Raw genomic sequence first — 15,398 nt, 5'->3', positions numbered from 1 at the left:
TGGCCCCCTTTGAGTCTGTTACCCCCTGTTTCTGTGTCCCTTCATGGACCTGGCCCCCCGTCCCTCCCCCTGATCCTCCACCTTGCCACCTCCCTCCTGAACTTTTGTTTTGTTCTGTGTCCGGTCTTGGAGTGTCTGGGAGCCACTCCGTAGAGGGGGGGTTATGTCACAGTGTCTGGTTGTGTTCCCCTGGTATCCACTAGATGTCCTCCTTTCCCCACGGTGTCATTCAAGAACTACCTTTCCCACAATTCCTGTATGTGTGATTGCACAGGTGTTTGTTATCTGTTCCCAGCTGTTTCTCGTTGTCATCTAGTTTGTTCCTGTATTTAAAGCCCTGTTTGTTCCATGTCCTGTGTGTATCGTTGTTTATGTCACACCGTGTTTGGTTTACCGTGTTCCCTGCCTGAGTCTGTTTGTTGTTTTTGTACTGCCTGTCTGGATATCGAACCCTGCCTGTTTGACTACTCTTTTGGATTACCCTTAATAAACCTCAATTTGACTGCACTTGGATCCACCTTGCTTTTTCCCTTGAGCGGAACGTGACATAATCATAGAAACATGGATATGTTACAAGCTCTGCAATTCTACGCTCCACTAAAGTCTCGTCACATTTATTTATATATCACTTTATACAATAGACTGCTTAAAATCAAGCAGCTTTACCGTATTTATTAATTTTATAATTATAATTAATAATATTAACATGAAAAACAGTGTCAGTGTCTTGTTTCATCAGAAATACAACTTAATTTTCCATGGCAGTGTTCCAGTGCGCTCATATTTTCACTCGCAGACGTCTGACCTAGACAGACTGAACAGGAGATATGAACCAGACATTTTTTTTAATGTAAAAGGTGGAGCCTCAGCCCACACCTATTACATAATCACCACTGACCAATGGGAGTACAAAGGTGTTTAACAGCCGGAAGTTCGCTTTGGCAAGCTGTTTCAAACTCCCAAAACGAACTTCATTTTTTAAGCCTGATTTTGTTCGAATTGACATCACAGCAGTTCGTTCTTCAATTTCACTTGAAGTAGGCCCATATCGAGGCCTCAAATAAGCGTTAGGTGTAGATTAGGCAATCGGCACTGTGATTGACGTGACCAATTAAATCTTTCGAATCGGCTGCGGGCCGAGTTTCCTCTGTTTTTTGGGGGGTAAAAAAATCTCGCCTTTACAGACTACTGTACAGCACTGTGCAATGCATTCAATATTCAATTTTAAAAGAAGTGACAAACGTAAGCTCAAAGTGAAGGGTGGGTTCAATATTCAATAAAGTTAGTAAATTTCCATGTGATGTTAAGTTAAAAAACAAAATTTTGTTTCTGGATGCTGTTCTATTTGTGAACCAATACATTACAGTACTAATACAGAGAAACAAAATATCAGACATCACAATAACAACTTATAAAAAATAAAACAGATGTGATCAAAATGTCATAGAAAGATCAAAAGCAAAGCAGAGATTCTGTGAGAAAGCAAAGTTTGTGAGTCAGGGCCCGTATGAGCTCTAACATCAGATCCAGTAGATCCAGTTTTTGATCATCAATTTTAAGGGACATTTTCATACATGACCTCTTTCTTTGATTTCTGCAAGGAAACAAAAACACAATCAGGAACTGCTGATGCAAAGTGAACATTAATTGCAGACCAACCTTTAAAACAAGACCTTATTAAAGTGTCTGTAAAATAAGATTTGCTAAAAATAGCAAGGATAAAAAGCAATGGTGCAAAACCCAATTCCTAGTGGGCCACAGCCTTGCAGAGCTTAGTTCCAGCCCTGCAACACACATATAGGCTGTGTCTCAATCAGGCCCGGCTCCACAGGGGGGCAAGAGTTGGCATGGCCCACCTAATCAGGAGTTTGGCCCACCCTGGCTCCACGCCAAACAAGGACTGATTGTAAAGTTGGTGTGATGTTCAGTTCAGCTTCAGATTTTGAGTGAAATTGGGTTTTCGCTGCTTGATATCAAAATCCCACTTGTTATTTAGAAAGCAGTATTAAAACGTGACCACGGTCTTCATAAACATTCAAATGACCTTAAACAATTCACGTGCAAGAAGACTCGAAAGAAACTCAATTTGGTAACCGCGCGTTGTTTTCACTGCACATACTCACAAGTCTGAACTGAGATCTTTGTGTCTTATCGTGCTTAAACAAATGAGTACACACAAAATTATGTCAAAATGCCCAATTTGGCTTGTATCCAAGTAAACAATCTTAACTGATGTAAAATAAAAGGTCTTAATGAACGTAAACAGTTGAGAGAATATCTGAAATGTGTCAGATCAGTGCATTTGATCTTAAAGTGACAGTAGCTTAATACACCTGCTGCTGACCTTGACTGAATAACTTATTTAGCTTTAATAAGGATTAATATATTTAATGCATATAGTATTTTGTACCTATATACTGTTACTACATACCTGATCTGACCTTATTTGTTCTGTTGTATTTATTTGTGCTATTTTGTGTATGTATTTATTTATTTATTAAATAACTGGGGCAAGTGAAAATTTTGGAAGGGCAAGTAGGCCTCACCATAAACTCCTTAGCGTTGAGCTCTGTGTTTATATAGAGTCCCTTAAAGGGGTGGTTGATTATGATTTCACTTTTCTAACTTTAGTAAGTGTGTTATGTTGCTGTTTGAGCATAAACAACATCTGCAAAGTTACAATGCTCAAAGTTCAAAGCAAAGGGAGATATTTGCTTTTAAAGAAATAGCTTTTTTAAGGACTAGTTAGTGACATCACCAACCCTAGAATTTGCATAAACCCCACCCCTGGAACTCGATTTATAGATTATCAAGATAGAATATGCTAATCAATGACTAGAAAATAACTACACATAAGCTACATAAATTCATCAACTAACAATTCAGAAATGTCCTGTTGCTTCTACATGTTGTCACTTCTTCTTGAGTCTCTCCGTCATTGTCTGACTCCGGTTTGAACATAAAAGGCTAAAAGTTTTTGAAATTTTCAGTGCATGTCTGTGTGACTGCAAGCTGTTGAAGCTCCGCCATCTGTGTCGGGAGCAGCAGCTCATTTGCATTTAAAGGAATAGTGCTCACCCTCAAAAAGTGAAGATTTTAAAATGCTATATAAAAATATCTGTGGGGTATTTTGATCTACAGTAGAACTTCACATACACACTCTGGGGACATCAATGACTTATTTTACATCTTGTAAAAAGGGCATTATACCACCCCTTTAAGACATGCTGCTTTTGTTTTAAAATAAAGTTACAACATTTGTTACAGTGAAAAAAAAAAAAATGTTAAAACCCCGGTCCACCAGGATTGTCACTTGGCCCACCTTACATCTGAAAGCTGGAGCCAAGCTTGGTCCCAATTCAGACGCTGCATCCCTCGATGGACGCAAAGGTCAGACTGAGTTTTTAAAATGGGGATTGTTTTTGTTGTTGTCACCTAGCAACTGTAACATCTTCTGTTGATGAGTGGCAGTAACATTTGTAGAGTTTTTTTTTTTTAAGTATATTCTAAATATATTCACCATAATAAAGAGTATAACTATAAATATTATATAAGAGTATATAACTATAATTAGCTGGATCAGGTGTGTGATTAATTAAGCTGTGGCCTTACAGAGTTTTGCACCCCTGATATAGAGTCAATCTGTATTTTGTTGCAGACGTTCTAAACCTGACACTGTAACTGCATCAGGCGGATAAATGTTTGCAGCCCAATACTTTGTGGTTTTTGGTAAGAGTTTTAAAAGGTATACACTACCGTTTGTGAAAATCTTTATTTTTCAATCACTGAGTGTTTTAGCTTTTTGATGAGAAATATCATTGAAGTGTCAGAGTATACTCTTAGATAACTTACATAACAAAAATCTCATACCAATATAATGTCACGCTCACACACTGATCTAATCTGATTATAATCAGCGTGTGAACGTGAGGCACAACATGGCACATAATGAAATAAGACATAGTGTAGTAGTCTGGTCTATTTAAATAACAAGATCCTTTTGTTATTTGATTCTCGTGAAATATAGCTCAACACTTCAACATCACATTGATTATATTCTAAATGTACGAATTGGAAACTTTATAAGTGTTTTTTGTTTTGTTTTGTTATGTTAAGCGCTAGCCTGGGTGCCAGCCCGAACCCCGCCCACAACATTTTTTGGTCGGGAAGTTCGGTCTGGACTCGATCCGTTGAGGAGTAATTATGCTCGGCTCCCAAAAGGCCGGGCCAATCAAATTGCCAGGGCGGGCTTTAATCGATGATGGACAGATGATCTGCGGTTACGTAATCATCCACGTCACCAAAGAGCGCTTGATTTGAATTAGTTTACAACAAAGACGACTGCAGCTGGAGAATTGAGATTTCACGAGTTCACACTTACAAATAAGTCAGATAGAATAAATGTGTATATGAGATTTCACGAGTTCACACAAATAAGTCAGATAGAATAAATGCGTAGGTTATATGACGTGCTGTCCGAGGAGAGGGCTGTGGGCTCGGTAGCCATACTCCCCCTGTGTTCCTGGTTGTGAGAGAACAAGTCAAGAGTGAGGATTCGGGGTGGTGGAGGGATGCTGAAAAACTGTCAAGGAGTGTTAGGTAAGTTGACAGAGTGAATATGCTTCCTCATGCTGATATAGGGTAACGTTAGACATGGTTTGATGACAAGTTGATATTGGATTGATTATTTGTACGTGCTCCTCCCGAACTTTGCTTATGAAACATCATGTGTAGATTCCGCCATCGCGTCTGTTATAGAAGATATCCACAGCGCATTCATTTTAAAAGAGGAACAGAGAGCCGCGACATTTTGTTGGTTGGAAATATGAATGAAGAACATGCGTCATTTACTCCGTTGCTCTGATTGGTTGTAGGTCTATCCAATTGAGTGCAGAGTTTTTTTTTTTTTCTGGTTCGGTTGAGACACGCCCCATAATCAAATCTCTATGGAGCGGTATCAGACTCACATTCTGACTAGAATATGAGTATGACGAAGTCAGGCTAGTTAAGCGCCCTTTCAGATGATGAAATCGATGACACCAACATCATGTAGTAAGAAAGTTTAATTGTAAAAATAATCCTTAGGAAAACAATAGGGCCTTCGCCCTTTCAGGGCTTGGGCCCTAATGGACATTGAATATATAGGTCTGCAAAATGGAAATATTGTATGTTAGTGTTTACATTGAGTTGCAAACAATACATACACTTAGTGTAAATAGAATAAAAAACTCTTTTGAGCCTCCCTTACTGAAGGTAATAATGACCAAGACTGATCACCCCCGTCCATCAATGACACTCTGATGCATACAAAACTACAATCTGCAAGTTTCAATCAGACTGACTGCAACACAGTCATAAAAGATCTTACCGTTTTTGGTGTTGTTGGATCACACACTGCTGAATCAGTTCTGTCTTTCTCCTGGGTCTGGACTGTATAAATATCACAGATGTGTTAAAACTACAACGTTTATATCAAATGTGAGCTTTGAAAAAGATAAATATTTTAACATGCATTCATTTCTTGCTCTTCTAACCTGTTTTTCTACCTTTCTTGCAGATGCAGAAGATCACGACTGCAGTTACAATCATCAGAGATCCAGCAGAGACCAACACTATCAGAGACACTGAGACTGGAGGAACTGAAGGAGAGAGTGTGTCCGGTGCTGTAATGATAAAGAAAGAAGTGAATGCATCAGTCTGATCTACAACAGAAGACAGAGATCAGGTCAGTAAATACACACATATATCATCAGTGCTGTGGTACCTGCACATGTGTGACAGAGTGTGTTGATGTCCAGATGTGTGGTCTGGTTGCTGATGGGATTGTTCAGCACACAGCTGTAGGTGTTTTTATCCTGATATTCCACCTCCAGAGGTAGAGAGAGACTGATGCTGAGATCACACACACTGATGCTGGACAATACACTGATTCCTTTGTACCAGGAGAGAGTCGCATCACTCACATTCAACACTGATAAACACACCAATGAACATGATGATGATGATGATGATGATGAACATTGTGAAGAGTTACTGATAATGACAGAACAGGCAGATGAACTGAGAAAGATGAGATAAATAAACAGAAATATGAATGAATCTAAAATGTTATTTTTGGTTCATTGTGTTGATGAGCAGTGATTGTGTCTGTCATCTCAAACTATAACATAATTAAAGGTGGGGTATGTGATTCTCTTTTTTGTCCATTTTTTCAAAATCACTTGAGATCCTATTCCTAACCCACTTACTGGGCTGAGTTAGAAGCACTGAAATGAAAATTAAGCAATTTAATCATCTGTGAAACGGGCAGGACTCGAAAAACTCCAACCAATCATTTCCAAGACCACCTAGAATCATTGGACAGTAAGTTCGTCAATCAAACGGTCGTAACATACCCCCCTCCCCCCTCGCGTGCGTGACCATAGATATCTGTGCGTGACCGCGAGAGACAGAGAGAGAGAGTAATGGGTGGCGTTAGCGCCAGCGTTCAAGGAAAGAAGGTAGGACCATTTGAGTTGTGTATTTTCAAAATCTGCCGGCCGTTTTGCAAATTCCATACCCTACCTTTAAACATTTCAATATTTCAATAGCTAATAAAACAAGTAGAAAAAGAGTAATAATATCTCGACTCACCAGACAGAAACACTGAATGTTTTTGATGTCAGTTTCGCTCCATTTATCTCTAGTTGATAAACTCCAGTATGTTCAGTTGTGGTGTTTGTGATGATCAGAGATCCAGTTTGATCGTCCAGCTTCAGTCTGTCTCTGAATCTCCCATCAGGAACATCAACGTGAAGAATCCATAATTTCTACTGCTTTCAGCTATAATGTAGCCTACTTTTCAGCTCCATATTTCCACAGTATGTAGCCTTCATGTATTTTATCAACAGAAGTGTGTAAAGTGACAGAATCTCCCTCCATCACTGACACTGACTGTATTTCATTTGTTTCGGCAGCAAACACTCCTGATGAACATGAACAGGTTTTCAGATTAATGCTCATGTTGGTTTAAAAAGTCTGAGATCAGTTTGTAACCTTTAACAGCAGAGACAAACTAAATGAAAAGTCACAAATGAACAGGCAGACGTGAGAGAATCAATATAATCAATATAATTTCATCTTTTAATGTCTTTTAAAATGATCTGCTGTAGAATCAAATAAAAATTATATCATACATTAATTACAGCTTGAATGTTTAAATATGCTGAATATATTCAACACATTTTTAATTGCTGAATTTCCAAGACTTTTGTAGTTGTTTATGATTACTGGAGAAGTATTTCAAATGATTTAAAACATTTTTTTAGACATTTCTTAGGATGATTTGCATTTGCATTTGTACTCATTGAAATTAAAATACCTTAAGTGAAGTTCGCAATGTCATTTTGGGAGGGGTGAACCCATCTAATCTAACCCATCCAGTTCAGTTCAACTTTATTTACAGACTCAGGGTCCATTAGAAAACCATACAACATTACAGACACCCAACCCCTCCCTAAAAAATAAATAAATAAAAAATTACCAATTATGTTAACTGCAGGAGCATATAAGCAGCCGCTCACTTTGCTCTGGCATCAGCTGTTCTGGTGTCCCTCCACCTCCCCAACTCCACCAACATAATTTAGGCATCTTGCTACCATACTCAGAATCTAAGCATTAGTAGTCCCACTGCTTCCTTGAGCCCCTCCACTACAGACAGAAGTGACGTTTAACACTGTTCTGGACTCCTAATAACATAAAAAAAATGCCATTAGGTACTAAACATCCTACCAACATACTAGAAACATGCTAATACATACTAGCTAAAGCATGCTATTACTGCAATTAAATATGAATTTTCTGTAACTCAGGCATGCAGTGTCCAGTCTACCTCAAAATTAATATGTAAAACGCTAGAAACATCATAAAACATGCTAGAAATGCTAAAGGAAGTTGTTGTAACTCAAGCATACAATGTCCAATCTGCCCCAAACTTCACATGTTTGATAAAAGTCCTGCACTGAACACATCTACATAGCATTATTCAGATATAGACATAGCCCCACCTACTGGCAACAGAAACTGACATGGTTAACACAGTAATGCAGTACTAACCACATAATTATTGTGTACTAAGCATGCTAGAAACGTACTAAACATGCTGGCAACACTTAGCTGAGTCATGAAGCATGCTATTATCACCATAATACAAAACATTTTGTAACTGACTTTGACATACTCTTACTATATAAACCTCCTTAAATGCACATTGACCAACCATGCTTTGTCTTCCTAAAGCCACTGAGTGACGATGGCACCACGAGTGCGAGGGCCCTTTCATCGCTGCTTGCAGCTATAAGATATATTTCTTTATTTTTCTAGGAGTGACTATGCTATTGATCTTGTTCTTTATTTCTTTGTGTTTTATTCATATTTTATGCAATTTTTTTATTCACAAAAACAGATGTCTCAATACTTATACATAATAGATTTGATGTCTTTAGATCGCTGAGATTTCCTTATTGTAAAATCTCTTAAAGGGACACTTCACCCATGGGAACATTGATCTTTATTGAAAGTGGGTCATATATGTAGTCGAAATGTAAAATTAATTTTGAATTTGGTGCCTTCTTGGCCGAGGAAAGAAAGAAAGTAACTTCAGGACGCATTTGTATGAAAGACACCAACTCCCACAATGCACCACATTGCACAGCTGCGCAAGCCACTCCCACTAATCCAGAAAGCGCATATCTGCCTAAGAGAAATAACTCTTCCGTCTACAAGGCTAGCTACCACCAGAGCTTGAAATTAATTTCACACAAAATGTCTAGTTAGTTGGCGAACTCATTAGTGAATTACTCTTCATTTGTATTTCTTTCGAAGTGGTGAATTATTGCATTGTAACGTTACCTGGATGTTCAGTCAGATGCGGTGCGAAACTAGGATAGTTCACAACACAAACGTCCGTGTCCTCGTCTGATTCACAACACAAACGTCCGTGTCCTCGTCTGATTCAGAGATTTCATCCAGGAGAAGTTGTCATTGTTGAAATTCTTTACCACTATCTCTGTGTTCGTAGCGGTTCGTAGTTGCATAGTGAGATCACCGGCGCCACCAGTCCGCCCTAACCCGAGCCAGTCCGGGCTCCTCGTCCGCGGCAGGCAGGTCTTCTGCCTCGGCTGCTCTTCGCTACAATGCGGCTTGTAAAGGTAGCCACAAACACCTGATTCAAGCATCAGACTTCCGAAATCCTCTTCCTCTATATCATATTGAGTACTCTCCTCCGCTATTGTCATAACTTTACATCTGTCTCCACAGCGCCTGTTAGCTTAGCTTCCAAACAAGATGGAGGATATTGCTTTTAGTTTCAGAAAGTCAAGTCCCACCCACTGATCTGTAATAGGCCTGTAGCGTGAGCGGGTCCCGCCCCCTGGGAAAGATGAGGAACGAGTGTCTGTAGTCTCTACACTTTTCAATGAAATGTGACTTCCTGCTTATTATGACGCAAAATGATGATTTTTACGTCATAATAAGCAGGAAGTAAAACACTTAAATCCTTATTTCTCCCATCTCAGGGAAAAATGGATGAAAAATCCACATTTATTATAATATATGACTGGGTTTCTAACAATACAAAGCTTAATGCAAATGGGTGAAGTGTCCCTTTAAACTCATTGATAACAATAAGAACAACAAGTTTCTTAAGAATTATGATAATATTTTTCTCACTGGCTGAGGTGTCATTGTTATTTCTCTGTATTTTTTTTCTTTTTCTTTACTTTTCATTTTATGTCAATGTATTCAATGCATTTTCTTGCAATAAAAAAGCAACAAAAATAAATAAACAAACAAAAAAAGGATAATAAAAGATTAGTGCAGCAACATTTATGCACAAAACAAGCAACAGAATCTGACTGATTATTAGCTCGGGCAAGAAAAATATGTAGGAGTTCTGTTCAGAAAATGAATGCACTAAAAATGTACTTGTTATTAGATGGAAGGTTTTAAAACTTTAAATAGAGCAAATTAGTTTTGGGCTTTCGTTAAAAAAAGTAACTCTCAAAACTATTTGAATCTGATTATAATACATTTTGAAATAACAGGCGCTTTTGTTTAAAGCTGCACTTCAACTTAACTGCTCTCATTATAAAAAGACAAAATAACCATATAATTGTCTTACCCTGACGAAATGGCAGATGCTTCAAGTTCAGGCCCGTTTACAGTGACGGTCTGAAGGAATGGGTGAAGCCGTCGATGCTTTCATAGGCGAATTGGAGAAATCCTCAAGTTTCCTCGTAGCGGCTTGTCAATAGAGGGCGCTGGGGCGCCGCCCCCATCAAAATTCCAGAAATATACATGTATACAAAAATTATATAAAAATAAAAAATAAAATAGTTTACTCATACAATGTGCCGGCTGGTAGTAAGAGATTATCTAAATGCTTTGCTACTTTTGCTTTCACTAAAGAAAGCCAAGGAAGGAAGTCCCCCTAATTCTCTCTTGAAGACCTGTGGGGATTTCTGCATGTTGGTTATAAAAGGACAAAGACACAAACACTCCATCCTCACAAATGACGAAGCATACATTTGAAAAGAAGAAACTGCAACATTAAGCCTGTGTATCACTTTCAGGTATGGCAGGCTATTTTAAAATTGATGTTTTAATGTTTTAAAATAAGAGCTGGCCATTATTTGTTTCTACTTATTAGAAATTAGATATTTTGTACATGCCTCTGAAGTGTAATAATGTGACATAGGCCTATCTCAAAAACTCTGCAGTGAAATCGTTTCATATGAGGTAGATATCTGTTAAATAGAAAAATGCTGACTGATTTTGTCACTTATTGGGAGCAGTATGCTAGCTGGAGCCGTTTACCTCCAGTCTTTATGCTAAGCTAGGCTAGCGGTGGGTGTGTCAGATGGAGATGAAAATGGTATGTATGGACTTATCTAACTCTGGGGATACAGTGAATAAGCTAAAGTCCCAAAAAGTCGGCGTGTTCCTTTAAAGTTCTCACGCCAGAGCAGTGAGTGATTTTTCTCTTTGTGTTTTTTTGTTTTATTAGCAGTAGAGGGATAGTTCCCCCAAAAATGAAAATTGTCATTATTTACTCTCTCAATTTTTTTTACACCCAAAAAAGTTTCTTTCTTCTGTTGAAAATAAAAGTTATTTTGAAGAATGTGGGTAACCACTAGTGCTGGTCTACTGTGACTTCCATAGTTTATTTTTTCCTATATGGACATCAATGGGAACCAGCAACTGTTTGGTTAGCCACATTCTTCAAAATGTCTTCTTTTGTTTTCAGCACAAGAAAGAAATTAATAAAGGTTTGGAAAAACATAAGAGTGAGTAAATAATGAAAGATTTTTTTGGGTGCACTATCCCTTTATGGACAAGCGGCAGCATGTTTACAATTAGGTACTTTCGGGTACTCGGGTATTTTCACTTTAACACCGACATGCATCTAATATACACTACAGGCCAAATGTTTGGACACATTACTTTTTTTTTTTTTTTTTTTTTTTTTTTAACATTATGTTTATTGGGTTTTTCCAAGTTAAACACAAAGTACAACAAAGTACAGCAGAATAATCAAAGCAAATCTTTTATCCCCGCACATACTGCCCTAAACATGCCCCAAACCTCAACCCATAGTGCCACAAATAAACCATGAATAAAATTAAACAAGAAAATATAAAAAGTTAGGTTCTAAGCATTCTGTCCTGTTATACCCAAGTAAGAAATGAAGCTACCCCAGTATTTGACAAACAAATCTTGACGCTTTTTCAAACGAAATGCAATTTTTTCCAAAGGCATGTAAGATGACACTTCTTTAATCCACATGGAAGTAGAAGGTGGATTAGAATCCTTCCATCTCAAAGTTATGGCTGCTAGTAGAGCTAGTCTGACAAATCTCAGATTAATTCTTTGTTGATCAAGTAGTGTAGTATCCCCTAAGAGGGTAAGTCTAGGTTCTCTAGGCACATTAGTACCTACAACTAATAGCAATAATCTCTAAGACCCCTTTCCAATATTCTTCCAAGTCAGGGCAAGACCACAGCATATGTAGAAGAGTCCCTCTATCTGCTTTACATCTAGGACAGATCTCTGAGTAGGAGCTTTTAAAAGAGTGCAATCTAACTGGAGTATAGTAAACTCTATGTATCACATTAAATTGGATGAGTTTATGACGACTATTGATAGAAAAAGTGACACATTACTATTTGTAATGTTTTTGAAAGAAGTTTCTTCTGCTCATCAAGCCTGCATTTATTTGATAAAAAATACAGATTTTTTTTTTTATATATATATTGTGAAATATTATTACAATTTAAAATAATTGGTTTTCAATTTATTATACTTTAAATTATCATTTATTTCTGTGATGCAAATCTGAATTTTCAGGATCATTACTCCAGTCCTTTAGAAATCATTCTAATATGATGATTCATTATCAAAGTTGGAAACAGTTCTGCTGCTTAATATTTTTTTCATAACCTGTGATAATTTTTAGGATACTTTGATGAATAAAAAGAAAAAAAAATCAAAATAAAGAAGCAAATGTTTTAAAAATAGAAGTCTTTTGTAACAACAATATACATTACTGGTCAGTAACTTGGGGTCAGTATTTTTTTTTATTATTTTTTTTAATAAATCAATACTTTTATTCAGCAAGGATGTGTTAAATTAATAAAAAGTCATAGTAAATAACATTTATATTATTAGAAAATATTTTTTTATTTTGAATAAATGCAGTTTTTTTTAACCTTTTATTCATCAAGTATATTAGGCAGCAGAACTGTTTCCAACACTCATAATAAATCAGAATATTAGAATGATTTCTAAAGGATCATGTGATAGACTGGATGTCTCATGTGACACTAAAGACTGGAGTAATGATCCTGAAAATTCAGCTTTACATCTCAGAAATAAACGATAATTTAAAGTATAATAAATTGAAAACCAATTATTTTAAATTGTAATAATATATCACAATATTACATTTTTTTTTCTGTATTTTTTATCAAATAAATGCAGGCTTGATGAGCAGAAGAAACTTCTTTCAAAAACATTACAAATAGTAATGTGTCCAAACTTTTGGCCTGTAGTGTACATGCATATGACATGCACCAGATTTTCTCTCAAATGATTGCTTTCACTTTAGACATAACCAACTGTGTTTATGTAAACCTTGTGTGTATTTGACAGTATTAGCGCAATAAGACTCGAAATATAACTTAGTCCAGTAACCATGCGCTGTTTGACATGCTTTTTAGTACCTGTGCACTTAGGGTGTACGCTCTCAGAAAAGCGCATGTTAGAACAACGCATCAGCACACGACTGAAATGTTTAACCGGCAAGGCTTTAAAGCACATGCAAATAATGAACTTTTGTGAATTGCAGTGTCCCGTGAGTGTAACTCTACCTCTACGTTAACATGTAATGTGAATGTATGTCGCATTGTTGAGATGGAGGCGCCAGAACTGCAAATTATTTAATGCACTGTAGCCCGATACTACGATATTTCTTAAAAAGCAGATTGTGCAGACATTTAAAAAATTGTGATATTGCACACCCCTAGGTCCACAGCCACTTCATCCAACGCTCTTGATGTTTTTAAATTTCCTGTTACGACTCGGAGTGAGAAACCGCTTCAGACCATTCAGTTCATGCAGGGAACTGAACAAATAATTCAAACTGATTCGTGAACCAATTTAGACAGTTTTGCCAACTTGTTTGATCAAGTTTTTGACAGAATCAACTCAAAGGAGTGATACATTTGTGATTCATGCATGCTTACTCATACTACTAACGTAACCTCGGTTACCTGAGATAACGGGAATGAGTACTGCGTCGCTAGACGCAATGGGAAAAATAATTTTTCTCTGATTTACTGAAGTTTTAATAAAATCACGCAGTGAAACTGCACGAGCCAATGGTCGTCACGCAGAGAGAAAGAACCTATGGCATGAAAGCCAGAGCCGGCTGAAATGGGCGGGGCCAGGTCTCTATATAAGCGGGCATTGTGCCCTAGGAAATCAGGTTAATTCGACTGAAGCAACAATACGCCAAGTCATGCAGCATGAGTGTGCTTCACTTCTGATGGGGCATTGTAGGCCCATGGAAGTCCAAACCAAGGTAATCATGTCTACTATCCAGTGGGATAGCCTCTGCTTCATGACCGGAAGACCTTTGGTGCGGCTGCCCAAGCACACGAAAAGCTGCTCAGACTGCCTAAACAGGGCCGAGCGCTCAATATATACTCTTAAAGCCCGAACGGGGCAGAGTAAATGAGACTCCTGCTCTTCCACAGTTGGGGAAGAAGAAGAGAGAGAAGTAACCAGTGCCCTGAAAGGAGTCGACTTTGGGCACATATCCGTGTCTTGATTAGAGGATGACCTTGCAGTCGTTAGGCCCGAACTAAAGGCAGGAAGGGCTCACAGAGAGCGCTTGCAAGTCACCCACTCGCTTGACCAATGCTAGAGCTAGCAGGAGGGCAGTCTTTAGCGAGAGGGGACGTAAGTCGGCCAGCTGGAGTGGCTCGAAAGGAGGGCCCCTGAGGGCCCTCAGGACAGTGGACAAGTCCCATGTGGGGATCGTGACAGGGCGAGGAGGATTTAGTCGCTTAGAGTCCCTCAGAAAGCAAACAACCAGGTTGTTCCTGTCCACTGATTGGCCAGCCACTGGAGCATGGAAAGCTACAAAAGGGCTACGAGAAGCTCCCTCCACTGGACGTGGCGGCAATGGCTTTGTCCAGTGGAGGGAGCTTTTCATAGCCCTTTTCCTCAGCGCTGTCAATGGTAGTGAAGGGGGTGGATTGGAATCCACTGCTGCTTCAATGTATATGTTATAATCAAGGTATTAATCAATATTTTTCGTTCTAAATATCAAATGAGTTAAATGACTTCTCTGGAGATTTTACTTTGTTATAGAAGTTACCAGTGTGATTACTGAAATGTTTTTTTCATGTATTCTTTAATGTCTGTATTTGATATCTGAATGCAGTAACAGTAGAGAGAGTTAAAGGTGCACAACTCATCAAAGTGAGAGGTTTATTGCACCAATAAAAAGAGCTTGCCCCTTTGCCGCCCCTCCCACTTCCGGTTTGGACATCTCCTTCTCTCCCACTTATGGACTGAACACGGGCACTGGACAGTTTTTCCCACGCTCCCCCATTCAGCCCAACCCCATTCTTTATGTGTGTTTTGTTTTTGCTCAATGTAAAATTGTTCAAAAACAATATATATTAACTTTTTAAGAAATGTATAATAAAGACATGGTCAGAGGTGAGATCAGGGTTTTTTATATTAAAGAAGACACTTGTACTTTCATTACATTTTAAGTGTTCAAAATCACTTTTAAAACAATGTATGAAAATTAAAAAACTTTAAAACAACAATGAAAAAAAGTTTAAATT

At 38.0% G+C, this 15,398-nt stretch overlaps 1 long non-coding RNA gene across 1 annotated transcript; it reads right to left on the bottom strand.

Annotated features, from left to right (window-relative positions):
• Nucleotides 1-1,531: 1,531 nt before the first annotated feature.
• LOC311294601 lies at nt 1,532-5,590 on the bottom strand. The gene is made up of 3 exons (XR_014628088.1): nt 5,535-5,590; nt 5,369-5,430; nt 1,532-1,594 (listed from the first exon to the last, which is right to left on the bottom strand). It is a non-coding gene; the product is annotated as an uncharacterized lncRNA (long non-coding RNA).
• Between the last annotated feature and the right edge of the window lie 9,808 nt (nt 5,591-15,398).

The sequence above is a fragment of the Rutilus rutilus genome (assembly GCF_951802725.1).
Source record: "Rutilus rutilus genome assembly, chromosome: 8".
In the NCBI taxonomy this organism is placed as follows: Eukaryota; Metazoa; Chordata; class Actinopteri; order Cypriniformes; family Leuciscidae; genus Rutilus; species Rutilus rutilus.
This window is presented reverse-complemented; position numbering and strand designations above follow the sequence as displayed.